Source organism: Trichechus manatus, unplaced genomic scaffold (genome assembly GCF_000243295.1).
Source record: "Trichechus manatus latirostris isolate Lorelei unplaced genomic scaffold, TriManLat1.0 scaffold00180, whole genome shotgun sequence".
Classification (NCBI taxonomy): Eukaryota; Metazoa; Chordata; class Mammalia; order Sirenia; family Trichechidae; genus Trichechus; species Trichechus manatus.
Window position 1 is genome coordinate 2178250 of NW_004444116.1, and position 16698 is coordinate 2194947.

Below are 16698 nucleotides of genomic sequence, written 5' to 3' on the forward strand. Positions count from 1 at the left end.
GCAGGCATCTGGTGTAAGACCGTCCCCCAGGAACAATACCTGTCCTTCTAACACTATGGTATCCTTCTCTAGGTGTGTCCGTGTCCAAGAGAGTGCAGTGTAGGGGTCTGGAAACAGCAGAATTGAGCATAAACTGATTTTTATCTTGACTTAGTCCTCAAAGACTTGGAGAATCGTTATGAACACGCCTCTGAATCACTAGGCTTCCTCGAGGGTATAGCTCAGTGTTATTTGCTCAGCATACAGATTGAATTAGTATGGGGAAAGGATACGACACTGACACACACATTTCTTGACTTTAAACCATGCAGGATCCCCCTGTTTTGTTCAAACGACTGCCTCTTGGTCTATGTACAGGTTCCTCATGAGCATAATTAAGTATTCTGGAATTCTTATTCCTCACAATGTTATCCATAATCTGTTATGGTCCGCACTCTCGAAAGCCTTTGCATAGTCAATGAAACGCAGGTGAACATCTTTCTGGTATTCTCTACCTTCAACAAAGATCCACTTGACATTAGCAATGATATCCCTCTTGTCACGTCCTCTTATGAATCTGGCTTGAACTTCTGGCAGTTCCCTGTTGATGTATTGCTGCAACCACTTTTGAATGACCTTCAGCAAAATTTTACTTTTGTGTTAATGCTATTGTCCCATAATTTCTACGTTCTATTGGATCACCTTTCTTTGGAATGGGCACGAATTTGTATCTCTTCCAGTTGGTTGACCAGGTAGTTGTCTTCCAAATTTCTTGGCATAGATGAGTGAGCACCTCCAGTGCTGTATCTGTTTGTTGAAACATCTCAGTTGGTATTCCATCAACACCTGGAGGCTTGTTTTTTTGCTGATGCCTTCAGTGCAGCTTGGATTTCTTCTTTTAGTACTATCAATTCTTGATCATATGCTACCTCCTGAAATGGTTGAACACTGAAATTTTTTTTGGTACAGTGACTCTGTGTATTCTTTCCACCTACTTTTGATGCTTCCTGCACCATTTAATATTTTCCCTGTAGAATCCTTCAATATTGTAACTCGGGGCTTGAATTTTTCTCTTCAGTTCTTTCAGCTTGAGAAATGCCAAGCGTGTTCTCCCCTTTTGGTTTTCTAACTCCAGGTCTTTGCACATTTCATTATAATATTTTACTTTGTCTTCTCAAGCCCACTTTGAAACCTTCTGTTCAGCTCCTTTACTTCCTAGGCATTCGTGAGCTGAAATGGACTGGAATTGGCCATTTTGAATCAATCATATGGTCTACTATGCCACGAAAGGCAAATTGACAAGGAATGATGTTGCATTCACTGACAAAAAACATTTCAATATCTGTCCTGAAGTACAGCACTGTCAGTGATAGGATAGTATCCATAAGCCTACAAGGAAGACAAGTTAATACGACTGTTATTCAGATTTAGGCACAAATCACTAAGGCCAAAGATGAATTTGAGGATTTTTACCAACTTTTGCAGTCTGAAATTGATCAAACATGCAGTCAAGATGCGTTGATAATAACTGGTGATTGGAATGGGAAAGCTGGAAACAAAGAAGAATTGATCGTTGGAAAATATGGCCCTGGTGAAAGAAACAATGAGGGAGACTGCGTGATAGAATTTTGCGAGACCAATGACTTCTTCCTTGCAAATACTTTTTTCAACAAGATAAATGACAACTATACATGTGAACCTTGCCAGATGGAATACACAGGAATTAAATCAACTACATCCATGGAAAGATATAATAGAAAAGCTCAGCAGCATCAGTCAGAAAAAAGCCAGGGGCTGACTGTGGAACAGACCATCAATTGCTCATATGCAAGTTCAAGATGAAATTGAAGAAAATTAGAACAATCCACTAGGACCGAAGTACGGCCCATACGTAAAGATAGGCATACATAAACATATGATCCAGCCACTGTGCTCCCAGGTATTTACTCATACGAAGTGAAATCTTATGTCCACCAAAAACCTGCACACAAGTGTCTATAGTACCTTTACTGATAATTGCCAAAAATTGGAAACCATCAAGATATCCTTCAATAGATGAATAAACAAGCTGTGGCACATCCATATAATGGAATATTATTCAGCAACGAAAAGAAGTGAGCTTTCAAGCTATGAAAAGCCGTGGAGGAAACTTAAATGTTTATTGCTAAGTGAAAGAAGCTAGTCTGAAAAAGCTTCATATTGTATGATTCCAAATATATGACATTCTACTAAAGGCAAAATTCTAGACAGTGAAAAGATCAGTGGCTGCCAGCTATTCAGGGGAGGTTGAGAGTGATGACTAGGTGGAGCACAGGGCATTTTTAAGACAGTGAAACTATTCTGAATGATACTGTAATGGTGGACACTTGACATTACACATACTGTTTTACAGCATTGAACAGCCAAGATGTCACCCAGCATGTACACAGAAACACCCAGACAAACATAAACACATACCTATCAGTTTTACATGTGACACTCTAGTTTTCTCCTTAAGTGAAACCTACCACACACTGTTTCTTGTTCTTATTGTACAAATCCCATGAGCCAACTGAAAGAACAAGTCTGATAGACTAATCATGTTCTGCCAATTTCAAAAAAGACTCAGTGTTATTTTTATGAATATTGCCAAAGGCTCATATATGTGCAAACTAGGAAGTGGAAAAGCTAATGGGCATCAGAAATTTGGTACCAGGAAATGAATTTTCTCTTAGCCTTCTTATGCAGTTCAAAGAACTGAATTTTAACCCTGATAAATCTCAGGGTTCTAGAAGAGTCTTGGAGCAAGCTTATTTGTTTTCCACAAACATCACAAACCAATTTCTAATCCCCAAATTTCAAAGTACATTTTTCAGTCTTTACCTACCCTCCACATGCCCGTGCTCACTGATCACTCACAAATCCAAGGCTGGAGACCAGAGAACTACCCTGAGTTCACTGTGTAACATTCTCACAAGTGTGTTCCAAGAGATCTTGAATTCCATATGAGTTTATCTTCTCCCTCTTCCAAGCTTCTTCCCATTCCCCTCAACATCCAATTTTTCAAAACTCCCTTTTCTGTACCTCCTGTTTGGAAATGACTTAAGTTTTTTTTTTTTTTTTTTAATGAATAATGCTTCAGCAACTTTTGTTCTTGTCCTTTAAATCTTGTCTATTTACCTTCCATCATACGCTTATAATGCACCTTTTATAAATTCCTCTTCTGGACTATAGGTAGGGCCCCTGAGTTCCCTGATAACTCGAGTAGAAGACAAAACACCCTTTCAGTGAAATGCAGAGTGCATCACTATCGAATTTTCTTCTGCCTTTTCTTTCCTCCATCAAATCTGGTACATACATTCTGATTAAGGACACACTGCATATAGTGAAGACTTTAAGGCAGCCAAAAGATTAATTTCTTTTTTTCTTTTTTTTAGTGTGTAAAAGTACCTTTTTTAAAATTGTACTTTAGATGAAAGTTTACAGAACAAATAGTTTCTCACTAAACAGTACACATACTGTTTTATAACAATGGTTAACAACTCCACGACGTGTCAACACTTTCCCTTCTCAACCTTGGGTTCCCTATTACCAGCTTTCCTGTCCCCTCCTGTCTTCTAGTCCTTGTCCCTGGACTGTTGTGGCCCACCAGTCTCGTTTTGTTTAATGGGGCTGTCTAATCTTTGGCTGAACAGTGAACCTTGGGAGTGACTTCATTACTGAGCTGAAAGCATGTCCGGGGGCCATACTCTTGGGATTTCTCCAGTCTCTGTCAGGCCGGTAAGTCTGGTCTTTTTTGTGAGTTCTAATTTTATTCTACATTTTTCTCCACGTCTGTCCAAGACCCTCTGTTGTGATCCCCATCAGAGCATTCAGTGGTGTTAGCCGGGCACCATCTAGTTGTACTGGACTCAGTCTGGTGGAGGCTGTGGTAGTTGTGGTCCATTAGTCCTTCAGACTAATCTTTCCCTTGTATCTTGTTTTCTTCATTCTCCCTTGCTCCTGAAGGGGTGAGACAAGTGGAATATCTTAGATGGCTGCTCACAGGCTTTTAAGACTCCAGAGCCTACTCACCAAGGTAGAATGTAGAACATTTTCTTTATAAACTGTGTTATGCCAATTGAGCTGATGTTGCCCAAGTCCATGGTCCCTACAGCCCCCGCCCAGCAAGTCAGGGAGTTTGGATGTGTCTACGGAGCTTCCATGACCTTTCCTTGTACAAGTTGTGCTGGCTTTCCCAGTATTGCGTACTATCTCACCCTTCACCAAAGTTACCACTTATCTATTGTTTATTTAGTAATCCTCCCCCAACCCTCCCATCCCTCATAACCAACAAAGAATGTTTCTTTTTGTGTGTCAACTTTTCATGAGTTTTTACAGTAGAGGTGTCATACAATATTTGTCCTTTTGTGACTGACTTATATCACTCAGCATAATCTCCTCCAGTTTCATCCATATTATAAGATGTTTCACAGACTCATCATTGTTCCTTATTGTTGGATAATAGTCCATTGTGTGATGTACCATAGTTTGTTTATCCATTCATCTGTTGACAGGCGTCTAGGTTGTTTCCATCTTTTTGTTATTGTGAAGAATGCTGCAATGAACATGGGTGTGCATATGTCTATTCGTGTAATGGCTCTTATTTCTCTAGGATATATTCCTAGGAGTGGGATTGCTGGATCATATGATACTTCTATTTCTAGCTTTCAAAGGAAGCACCATATCATTTTCCAAAATGGTTGTATCAGTTTGCATTCCCACCAGCAGTGCATAAGAGCTCCAATCTCCCCACAGCCTCTCCAACATTTATTATTTCCAGTTTTTTTGATTCATGCCAGTAATGCTGGGGTGAGATGGTATCTCAATGTGGTTTTAATTTGCATTTCCCTAATGACTAGTGATCTGAGCATTTACTCATGTGTCTGTTGGTCCATTGAATGTCTTCTTTGGTGAAGTGTCTGTTCATTTTCTTTACCCATTTTTTAATGGGATTATTTGTCCTTCTGTTGTAGAGGTATTGGATATTCTTGCAGATTTTAGAGATTAGATCTTTGTCTGGCTTTTTCCCAATCTATATGTTCTCCTTTTACTCTTTTGGTGAAGTCTTTTGATGAGGGTAAGTGTTTAATTTTTAGAAGATCCCAGTTAACTGGCTTATCTTCTTTCTTGTAGATTTTAGAGATTGTATCTTTGTCTGACTTTTTCTCAATCTGTAGGTTCTTTTTTTACTCTTTTGGTGAAGTCTTTTGATGAGGATAAGTTTTTAGAAGATCTCAGTTAACTGGCTTATCTTCTGGCATTTGTGTGTTGATGATGATGGTTTATATCCCGTTAATGCTGTGTATTAGGGCCTCTAGCATTGATCTTATTTTTTCTTCTATGAACTTTATAGTTTTTGGCTTTATATTTAGGTCTTTGATCCATTTTGAATTAGTTTTTGTGTATGGTGTAAGGCTTGGGTCCTGTTTGGTTTTTTTGCAGACATCCGGTTTTGTCAGCACCATTTGTTAGAAAGACTGTCTTTTTCCCATTTGATGGACTTTGGGCCCTTGTTGAAGATCAGGTGACCATAGGTGTTCGGATTTCCATCTGGGTTCTCAATTCCATTCCATTGGTCAATGTATCTGCCGTTGTACCAGTACAGCCTGTTTTGACTACCATAGCTGTATAGTAGGTTCTGAGGTCAGGTAGTGGGAGACTTCCTACTTTATTCTTCTTCAAAAGATTAATCTCTTTAGCTTTGTACCTCAAGTTAAGACAGCTACAGAGGCAATCAAAAGAGCTGAAAACGGGAACATGATTCTCTGTCACCCACAATAGAAGACAGAGATTTTTAACGACTCCAGGTTGTAAAAAAAAAGTCCACAGTGGAAACCTCTTGTGGCTATTTATCCAACACGTTTATGCCTTCACTTTTGAACTCTATAAAGAATCAGTATCCTCCACTGGTTCCTGAGCACCTCCTGCTGAAAGCAGCTGCTGATGCCTCTTAACACTGAGCAACACTACCACAAAGCTCAAGGAGTGCGAATCTCAGGAAATAACACTTAGTTCTAGATAAAAGCTAGCCAGCAGCACTTCATTAATGAGGTGCATGTAGTTCAGTGGTAGAGCACATGCTTTGCATGTATGAGGCCCTGGCTTCAATCCTCTACACCTCTATGGTTTTTCTCTGCTCCAACGCTATTTAAACACAATCTTGAAGGAATCTAAATTCACTTCTCCTAGTATTTTCCATTGAATTCCTGCACACAGAGACAGCAAAGACATAACCCAATGGACTTCCTTGAATACTCTTCCATTCGGTGCTATGAGCTTCTACATCCCTTAAGCTGACTGCCACAGCAGGAGGAAAATCACTAGAAAAGGATTAAAGAAGAACCAGATGGTAACAGAATCTCTTCAATCACCTAAAACAAAAGCACACAGATTAAGGTCTCATTCTGCACTATTATTAAAGAGAGAGAAAGACAGAAAAGGGGTAGGGGATTGAAAGTGTCCTGGGGACAGTTCTTTTTTTTTTTTTTTTTTTTTTTTTTTCTTTTTTTTCTTTTCTTCTCGTTCTTTTTTTTTTTTTTTTTTCTTTTTTAACCAATTAAACCGCAAAGCCCCCTAGTGAGGCTCCCCGCTGGGCTACCTCTTAATAAGCTGCTATCTAAATTATTTCAGGCAAAACTGAGTGCATAAGCTTTCTTGCTCTTTGATTTTGTTTTCCTCGATTCCTGAGGAGGTTGCCCAGTGGTTAAGGCAATGGACTGCTAATCCATTGTGCATTGCACGTGTGGGTTTGAATTCCATCCTCGTCGTTCCTTCCTTTCCCCACTGTATTGTGGAAGTGAGATTTGGATCCCTCATAGCGCAGTGGTTTGTTGCTAACCAAAATGTAGGCAGTTGGAATCCACGAGCTGCTCCTTAGAAACCCTATGGAGAAGTTCTACTCTGTCCTATAGGGTCGCTGTGAGTCGGATCAACTAGAGGGCAAAGAGTTTGATATTTTTGTTTTTGACTCTTGACAGGTGCACAGCGTCACCCAAGCAGTGAAACACAGCTTTGGACTATGAGCTTCCGTTCAGCCAAGCACGGGTTCTCCAGACAGACATCGTGTTCCTCTTGCTCTTCATAATCTCGGTGTATTTGGCTTGCAGCCCCGATATTGTCTCAGAGAAACATTCAGGAGGCAGGAAAAAACCATAAGAGATAAGAAGTCTCGGTAAAGCAATGGGAATCCATATTTGGACATGTTTCCCAGGGCAAAATAGTTAGCATTGAGTCGATTCTGACTCATGGCGACCCCATGTGTGTCTGAGTAAAATTGCCCACTCTAGGGTTTTCAATAGCTGATTTTTTGGAAGTAGATCGCCAGGCGCCTCTGGGTGACTGGAACCTCCAGTCTTTCAGTTAGCAGCAAGGAGGTGTTAACTGTTTAAGTCCACTAGGGACTCCTTTTCCAGGGAAAAATGAAAATCCGACTGCCCCATAGGGTTTCTAGGGAGTGGCTATGGATTGGAACTGCTGACCTTTTTTTGCTTAACAGCTAAGCTTTTAACAACTTGTGCCACCAAGACTCCTTCAAGGGATAGAGGGTAGTTAAACCTTAAGACATGAAGTCTCAGCCACAGGAACGCATAAAAACCAAAAAACCCACTGCCTTCAAGTCAATTCTAACTCTTAGTGGCCCCATATGGTTTCCAAGGTTGTAAATCTGTGGAAGCCAACTGCCACATCTTTCTCTGGTGGAGCCACTGGTAGTTTCAAACCACTAACATTTCCGTGAGCAGTTGATCGCCTTAACCACTGAGCCATAGCCAGAGTTAATTCAAGTGGCTTCAGCTTGAAACTCCAAATTAGTTGCTCCTTCTCCACACAGTCTTCATGGTATTAGGAATTTTCCAACCATCACACCAGGGTCCTGGACCGCCACTACTTCTGGCTATCTGAGCCACAACAGATAATTGTAGGCAAAGGATTCAAAGGAGTAGAACTTGAAAAGTTGGCTTGGTAAACTTGGATCCAGATGGAAAGAAAAAACAGATCCTAAGTGAAAAAAGGTAAGCATACGGCGTCACGGACAGTCACTGTTCGAATAAACCCTGGAGTCCAAAACCCTGGTGGTGAAATCGAGCAGTGGCTTTGTCTTGTGAAGCTGCAGCTAGTGTTCTGACAACCACACAGAAGCATGAGTTAGGCATGTTGGAGGCTGAGCAAGAACTGCAAGCATATTAACTTTTTGTAACAGCCCATCATGTTCCTGGACAGGCATTCAAACCTCAGCCAAAATTTGTGGTGTTGGTCAACCCACATACGAGTTTTAGGAGGTAATCCTTCATCACTGTGTCTTCTCTTGCTTTTAGTTTTCATTCTGATAGTTTTTACACCGTGAGAGGTTTGTATCTTCCTGAATACTTGAACACATTATGTATCAGCTCTTCAGTTCCTCCCCAGCACTAGTCTTCACCTCTACCCTAACCTCTCTCGAATAACTGACTGAAGCTTAGTTGGCGTTGGGAAGTAGCTGACATGGGTCTAAGAGGCGGGAAGACATTACAAGGTAACATGGTGAGGAACAAAGTCCAATACAGAGTTAAAAGGGAAATACATATCTCACATCAGAATGCAGTGGTTCCCAAATCTGGGGAAATGCCTGGGAACTTTGTGAATATATGCAATCCTGATTCCACCTCTAGAGATGAAGAATGGACTGAGAATCACAAGATGGGGAGAGGATGGGATCTATATCATTGAAAAGTCTCCACAGATGTTTCCAATTTTCAGCCATGTTTGAGAACTGCTAGCCTAGGAAGTGGTGCTGAGGGAACTGGAGTGAACTGAGATGCTGGAAAATTTTCTCTAGGAGGACGCACTGGAGACAAGATAAAAGGGGGCTGAGAGAAGGAAAGTGAAAGTGACACATTATATGATGAGGAAAATGAAGGGGAAGATAGGAGGGGGAGATGGGTGTGGGTGTGGATGAACTAGAAGAGAAGGTGAAAGAAGCTTTGGAATTAGGTCTTTAGGATGCATAGAGTTTGGATGGCTCAGGAAGTAGTTTGAGCCTGTCAGGGTTGCCTATGTTTTCTCTGCTCTCTCTACAATGCAGGAGGTCAGAAAGTTCCCTTCCTCCTAAGGAAAACGGACTAAGGGTGTTTTTTCCATAGGAAGATGCAGATCTTTTTTGCCCAAGACCTTTGTGGCTTTAAGAGAGCTTAGTAGCTCTTTCCATCTCTGGAAATAATTTTCTCAACTGTGGATGCTGGAAGACTCAAGGTTTCCTGAGAAATGCTTTTTCTCTGGATAGCATCCAAATACTTGTTCACCATTAACGAAGAGTTGGGAACACAGGTCTCTGTGGTTGGGATCACAGATCTCTGTGACTGGTGATTTGACCAACATTTTGCTGACCAAGATTAAGTGGGTGGGCGTGGAAGAGTATCAGGAATGGGAAAAAGAAAATCAGAAGGAAACTTTTCTCCTGAACCTGCTGTCTGTCCATTGACACAGGCACAGGTGAGGGGAAAAAAAGCAGACTCAAAAGGAATTTGTCCAACATTCACTTCCCCCTCCCTCTTTCCATCTGTCTTTTTCTTCCCTACTTCTTAATAATAATGAGAAATTGTAGTAAAGGAGAACATGCCGTCTATGACGTGGTGGAATGTTGCTGCTTCACCGTCAGCAGATCCTGAGTGAGCACCTTCTTTTATTCCTGTTCCTCCTGACTTTATTGTGCTTATGCAGTCAGGTTGGGAGCCCCAAGGAGTGTCAAGGACAAGTGAGAAACTATCAAACGATTTTTCTTTTCTATAAAAAGGAAAAACACAAGAAAAGGCATTCACAAAGAGAAAAAGGGGGAAATATGAAAACAATTGCCAATATTCAACTGTGAATAGGTGAGAAAGACAACGATAAATGGCAAAGCATGCTAAGCACGCCCTCTACTACTGAGATACACCTGCTGTTAGATAGCATTATGAGACTACTCCACAATACTGACTTCCAGCACGGTCTGCAGGCGTTTTAAAAGACTAAGTTTTCACAAGTCAAAACCCATTATGTGTTCCTGCACTAGATCCTCGTATCTATCCCAGGAGAAGGGAAAAAAACACATCCCGGACCAAGCGACTCTGAGATCTTCCCGCAGTCATGGGCTTCTTGAGGGAGTCTTTTAGCCAACTGCCTGAGTGGTAGTCAGTTCCAGTCCACCACTAGGGAGAGTCGCGGGATTGAACATTCTGTTAAGTCTTCTGATTGTCTTCCTGAAAAGTCATTCTTCATGACAGATAGTACAGGGGAATACAAAGATGAGTTCCGTGAGTGCTGCGGAGGAATGAAGATCCAGGTGGAGAGATGTTAATTAATTCACAGTATTTGACGGAAATGGGAGCCCTGATGGCGAGCTGGTTATGCACTATGGCTGCTAACCATAAAGGTTAGCAGTTCGAATGTACCAGTCCCCATTGGGAACATTGGGGGGTCGGATGGACTCCATAGCCTTGGGTTAATTAGACCAAAGCGAAGAGGGACAAGTACAGCCATGGCTCTTGCAAATGTCTGCGTCCAACACCTGGGTTTGGAAACGTGGTTTTGCCTCCACGATGCTGTAGCTCTGATTTTGAGAGAGGAGAAAGATGGACGCTCCTGTCGTTAAAGAGTCCTTCTAGACCTAATTATTCCCTTAATGAGGAAAGCACAAGAGAAGCGCTTTATGGGCTGGGCACAATCTTTAAAACAAATTCGCTCTTTGTAAACTTCGCCTACTCCTGGAGAAGTCCACAAATTCCCAGTGCGGTGTGACTGTTAATCTGGATATGATGGAGAAAATCCAAATCTCGCATGGAAGGGACCGTTTCAGGTAATCTATAGATTAAGTTACTACTATATTAGAAGGACACCTGTCGGGGAAATGGAATGCGAGCAGGAGTGGGCACGAGGAAGGGAGTGAATAGGGGAGAGTAGCGGGGTTTCGGGCTGCAGAAAGGAGAATGCTGAGCAGAGGGGAAAAGCAGCGGCAGAGGAGTAGAAGGCAGATAGAAGAGGAATAAGGTTTGGAAATGGGTCTCTAAGAACGGATGGGATAGGGAACCTCACGGAGGTAGAAAGTGACCAACCTCCCATCAATACTATGCTCTCTGCAGGCACTAGGGATAAAAGAGGTTAAAGTAAGTGCCTTCACAGCTTATGTCCCACGCAAAGATACAACTCGTTTTGCCCAAAATTTCGTGAGTGAGCGCCTCGCTGCTCTTCCATCGCTGAGCATTTTGGAAAGCGCAGGCGTGGTTACATGTTTGTGGAAGGACAGTTGCTGGTATTGGAGGCTTTGGAAAAAGCCACAGGGAGGCGGTTGTCCGGATCCCACGTGCAAGCACAGCAGCGTGTAGCATAGAAAGCAGAATCCCCCCCACCCCACAAACGGCTTTGGGATAGAATATCTTGTGTTTGCAGCCACTTAGTTTTAGCTGTGTTTGGGTTTAATATTCAAGGGAAAGAATGAGAAAGAAAAGTCAAGGAGTGACTGAAAGTCTTTGGTTAGAATAGACTCTTACTGAGCCCATCAAACCGCTGGAGAGCTCAGTGCACCTGGCCTCTAGTCTGAGGATCTAGGATTCACCACCCTGTTCTGGGGTAGATACTTTCAGTTTTCCCATGCTTCTTTCTAACTCATACACAAAAGGCTACAGAGCCCAGCATCAGGCTTTTAATCTGAGGGTCCAGGGTTCAAGTCCCTGTTTAGGCTTTATTCTCATTTTACCCTAGTTATTTCTCTTAGAAGCCTATTGACAGTCCGCTTCTTCTTAGAGAAACCCCTCCCAGCATTTACCATAAGCATCTTGACTCCTCTGTTCCTGCTCTTTGCCCCAACATGAATCGGAATAGAGCAAGGAGAGCAGGGAAAGGGCAAACAGTTAACCGTTCAATTATTAGCCAAAAGGCTGATGGTTTGAACTCACCCAGAGGTGCCTCAGAAGACAGGCCTGGTAATCTGCTCCTGAAAGGTGACAGCCTTGAAAACACTGTGGAGAAGTTCTCCACTGCACACATGGAGTCAATAAAAGTCCAGGCAGCCCAGTGCTTCCAAATGAAGTGAAGATTTCTAAAAACAAACTTCGCTGTTACCGCAACTCATCTTTTGTAACTTAGATTCTTCTTTGGAATGCCCTAAGTGAGGGTTTCTAACAAAGGAACTCCATTAAGAGACAGACTCCCAAGTAGGCATCACTTCCACTCACAGCAAGTAGTTACATGGAGGGGAGGGAAGGGGAAGGAGAAAAGAGGGCTAGAAGTGTTGAATTCTGCTACAGAGTCTCCCTTAAAATCTTCGCTCCCTTAAATTCCCACAAAGCCAAAGTTGAGCTCCATAAGGACTCTAATCCTACAACCAGAGGTGCAGAGCTTCTTGGGGGGAAGGGAGAGGCAAAGTGAGTCCAGCTGGCCACAAGGGAAACGTGATCCAAGCACGGTCATCCTAAGGTGAAGAGCCTTAAGGCTCCAGTGAACCACCGCTATGCCCTCAACTCCCCCAAGGCATGGTTTGAAGTGCATTAGTGATCTGAAATGGACTTATACTGGCCATTTTGAGTCCGACAATCATATGATCTACTACGCTGGGAATGACAAATTGAAGAGGAGTGACATTGCATTCAACGTCAAAAGAACATTTCGAGATCTATCCTGAAGTACACTGCTGTCAGTGATAGGATAATATCCATGTGCAAAAAGAAAGACCAGGAAATACAACTATTATTCAAATTTATGCGCCAACCACTAAGGCCAAAGGTGAAGTAATTGAAGATTTTTACCAGCTTCTGCGTTCTGTATGTCACAAGAGACTCTGAAACTTGCTCTTGAATATCGAGTAGCTAAAGCGAATGGAAAAAATGATGAAGTAGATGAGTTAAACAGAAGATTTCAAACGGCAGCTCGAAGAGACAAAGTATTATGACATGTGTGAAGACCTAGACTTTCCCAAAAGGGAAGAACATAGTTGGCATTTCTCAAGCTGAAAGAACTGAAGAAAAAACTCAAGCCTCAAGTTGCAATATTGAAGGATTCTATGGGCAAAAAAAGGAATGAAACAGGAAGCACCAAAAGAAGATGGAAGGAATACACAAAGTAAGTGTACCAAAAACATTTGGTGGATGTTCAGTCATTTCAGGAAGGAGCATATGATCAAGAACCAATGATACTGAAGGAAGAAGTTCAAGATGCACTGAAGGCATTGGGGGAATAGCAAGGCTGCAGGAATTGACGGAATAATAATTGAGATGTTTCAACAAACTTGCTGATGGAGATCAAAGACCACAGCCTTCAGTATGGATTACACCTCAACATAAAGAAAACAAAAATCTTCAGAACTGGACCAATAAGCAACATCATGATAAATGGAGAAAACATTGAGGTCATCAAGGATTCCATTTTACTTGGGTCCACAATCAACACCCATGGAAGCAGCAGTCAAGAAATCAAAGTGCATATTACGTTGGGCAAATCTGCTACAAAAGATCTCTTTAAAGTGTTGAAAAGCAAAGCTGTCACCTTGGGACTAAAGGTGCACCTGACCCAAGCCATGGTGTTTTCAATTGCCTCATATGCATGCAAAAGTTGGGCAATGAACAAGGAAGACCCAAGAAGAGTTGACGCCTTTGAATTGTTGTGTTAGCGAAGAATATTGAATATACCGTGGACTGCCAAAAGAACGAATAAACCTGTCTCCGAAGAAGTACAACCAGAATTCTCCTTAGAACTAAGGATGGCGAGACTACGTCTCACATATTTTGGACATATTATCAGGAGGGATCAGTCCCTGGGGAAAGGACATCATGCTTGGTAAAGTAGAGGGTTGGCTGAAAAGAGGAAGACCCTCAATGAAATGGATTGACACAGTGGCTGCAACAATGGCCCAAGGATAGCAACAATTGTGAGTAAGGTGCAGGACTGGGTAGTGTTTCGTTCTGTTCCGCACAGGGTCACTATGAGTCAGAATCGACTCACCGGCACGTAACAACAACAACCACATACACACGTAGTTCAGCTATGTATAGGAGACTAAATGAGAATACCAGCTCAGGGGCAAGTACTAGATGGCAGAAGGGGACAGGAAAGCTGGACGAAGGGAAATGGGAAACCCAGGTGGAGAAGGGGAGAGTGTTGACACCTCACGGGGTTGGCAACCAATGTTAAAAAAACAATGTGTATTAACTGTTCAATGAGAAACTAATTTGCTCTGTAAACATTCACCTAATTCCTTCATTTTTCTGGTTTCCACAGGCCACCCACATTCTCTGACTCACAGCTGCATCACTCTGACCTCTGCTTCCTTTGTCTCATTTCCTTTTTTAACTCTGGCCAACCTGTCTCCTTCTTATAAGGACCTTGAGATTATACTGGGCCCACCAAGAAAATCTAGATTAATTTTTCCACTACAACATCCTTAACTTAAGCAAATCTGCAAAGTCCCTTTTGCTATGTAAGGTAACATATTCACAACGTTTGGATATCACAAAATGGATATCTTTACTGGGGCATTATTACACCTACCACAGTCTGCCCTCTCGTCTCCAAAGATTCACATCTGCCCCACATGCAAAAACATTTATTCCATCCCAACAGCTCCCCAAATCTCAACTCATTACAGCATCAACTCAAAGTCCAAAATCTCATCTAAATCTCATCAGCTCAAAAGTCCTAAATCTTACCATCTAAATACTCTAAATTATGTATGGGAGAGGCTATGGATATAATCCACCCTGAGACACAATTCCCTTCTATACGTGAATCTGTGAAATTCAAAGAACAAGTTACCTGCTCCCAAAAATACAATGGTGGGACAGGTATAAGATAATAGTTATAGACATTCCAATTAAAAAAAAGGATGAAATGGAAAGGAAAAAAGGAGTCACTGGTCCCAAGAAATGTCTAAATCTAGCCAGGCAAACATTAGCTTTCAAGGCCTGGAATTAATGCTCTGTGGTTTGATGGCTCTGCCATAGGAGTTATCCTCTCAGAGTCATCCTTGTATTTCCATGAAAGGTAGCATGTGTTTGCAGCTGAGTAGTTTTGGCAGCCTGTTTCCTGTCTGTAGAATATCAGGAGTGTGAGGCAGGGATTGAGGGGTATGATTTACTGAAGGAGTCATCTTCCTGAAGTGAAAGGGAAAGTAGCAAAGCAATAATGTGTTCTCAGGTGAAGTCTAGATTTGGCCTGACCCATGTGACAGAGGTGCTGGGGTGTAAATCACAAAGCAGGGTTTTCCTTGAGTCAAGGGGTTTGGACTTTTGCACCTTCCACCTCCTCCACTCTGTCATTGACTGCTGCTGGGAATGGAGTGGAGACATAATCTACTAGGTGTCTTCACCGAAGGGCAAATCATGGAGAAAGTCACAGGGATAAACCATTGCAGTGGCTGTAAAAAGAAAGTGGACAAATAAAAGAAGTTGATAGGGGTACTAAGGTCACGCACTATTGTAAAACAATTAGATGAATGGAAGATACTTTAGGTTTGTAATTTTACAACTGAAACGTGAATGTCCGATATAGCATCTCTTAATTTAGGAAAAAGAACAGATTTTATTTACTTGGTAGTAAAAATCACTTATTTTCTTTTAACGCTTGAGACTTTTATCTGTAGATTTTGGATAATGCTCAGTGTTGTTGAAAGGATTAAGTGCTTGGCACAAAACAATTGTTCAATAATAAGAATAAAGAGAATGAAGATACAAACGTGGACCCTAGGTTGCAAATTTGGTTTGTTCTGGACTACTAGCCGAACGTTTGGGGGATCCAACTCACCCAGCTGTCTCAGAAGATCTGACGATCTGCTTTCATAAAGATTACAGCCAAGAAAACCCTATGACACAGTTCTACTCTGTAACACCTGAGGTAGCCATGAGTTGGAACTGACTCCCTGGCAACTAACAAGAACAACAACAATGATTAAAAACAACAGTGATAGTTGTCTTAGTCGTCTAGTGCTGCTGTAACAGAAATACCACAAGTGGATAGCTTTAACAAACAGAAGTTTATTCTCTCACAGTCTAGTAGGCTAGAAGTCCAAATCTGGGGCATCAGCTCCAGGATAAGGCTTTCTCTGTTGCTCTGGAGGAAGGTCCTTGTCTTCATTCTTCCCCTGGACTAGAAGCTTCTCAGCGCAGGATGCGCTCTGCTCCTGCCACTGCTTTCTTGGTGGTATGAGCTCTCCATCTCTCTGCTCACTTCTCTCTTTTACATCGCAAAAGTGATTGGCTCAAGACATAATCCAATCTTGTAGACTGAGTCCTACCTTGTTAACATAACTGCTGCCTATCCCACCTCATTAACATTATAGACGTAGGATTTACAACAGGTAGAAAAATCACATCAGACGACAAAATGGTGGACAATCACACAGTAGTGGGAATCATGGCCTAGACAAATTGATACACACATCTGAGGGGGACACAATTCAATCGATGACAATAGTGAACATAATGATTGCTGATTTATGTGCCAGATGTCTTTCTAAAGTATTTTACGTCCTCCCTTCAACTCTATTACATCGGCTTATTACTATCGCCATTTCTCATATTGGATATTGAGGCCCAGTGAGCTAAAGCAGCTTATCAAAGTTCCCTTAGCAATTAAGGAGAGAAGCTGAGGGATGAATACAGGCGGTGCGACCTCGTTCAACATGGTCTCACTCAAAATGAGCAAGGTGAGGTCTAGACATAGTTGGGGGATAGTTTTCTAATTACAAGCAGCCCCAGGTTA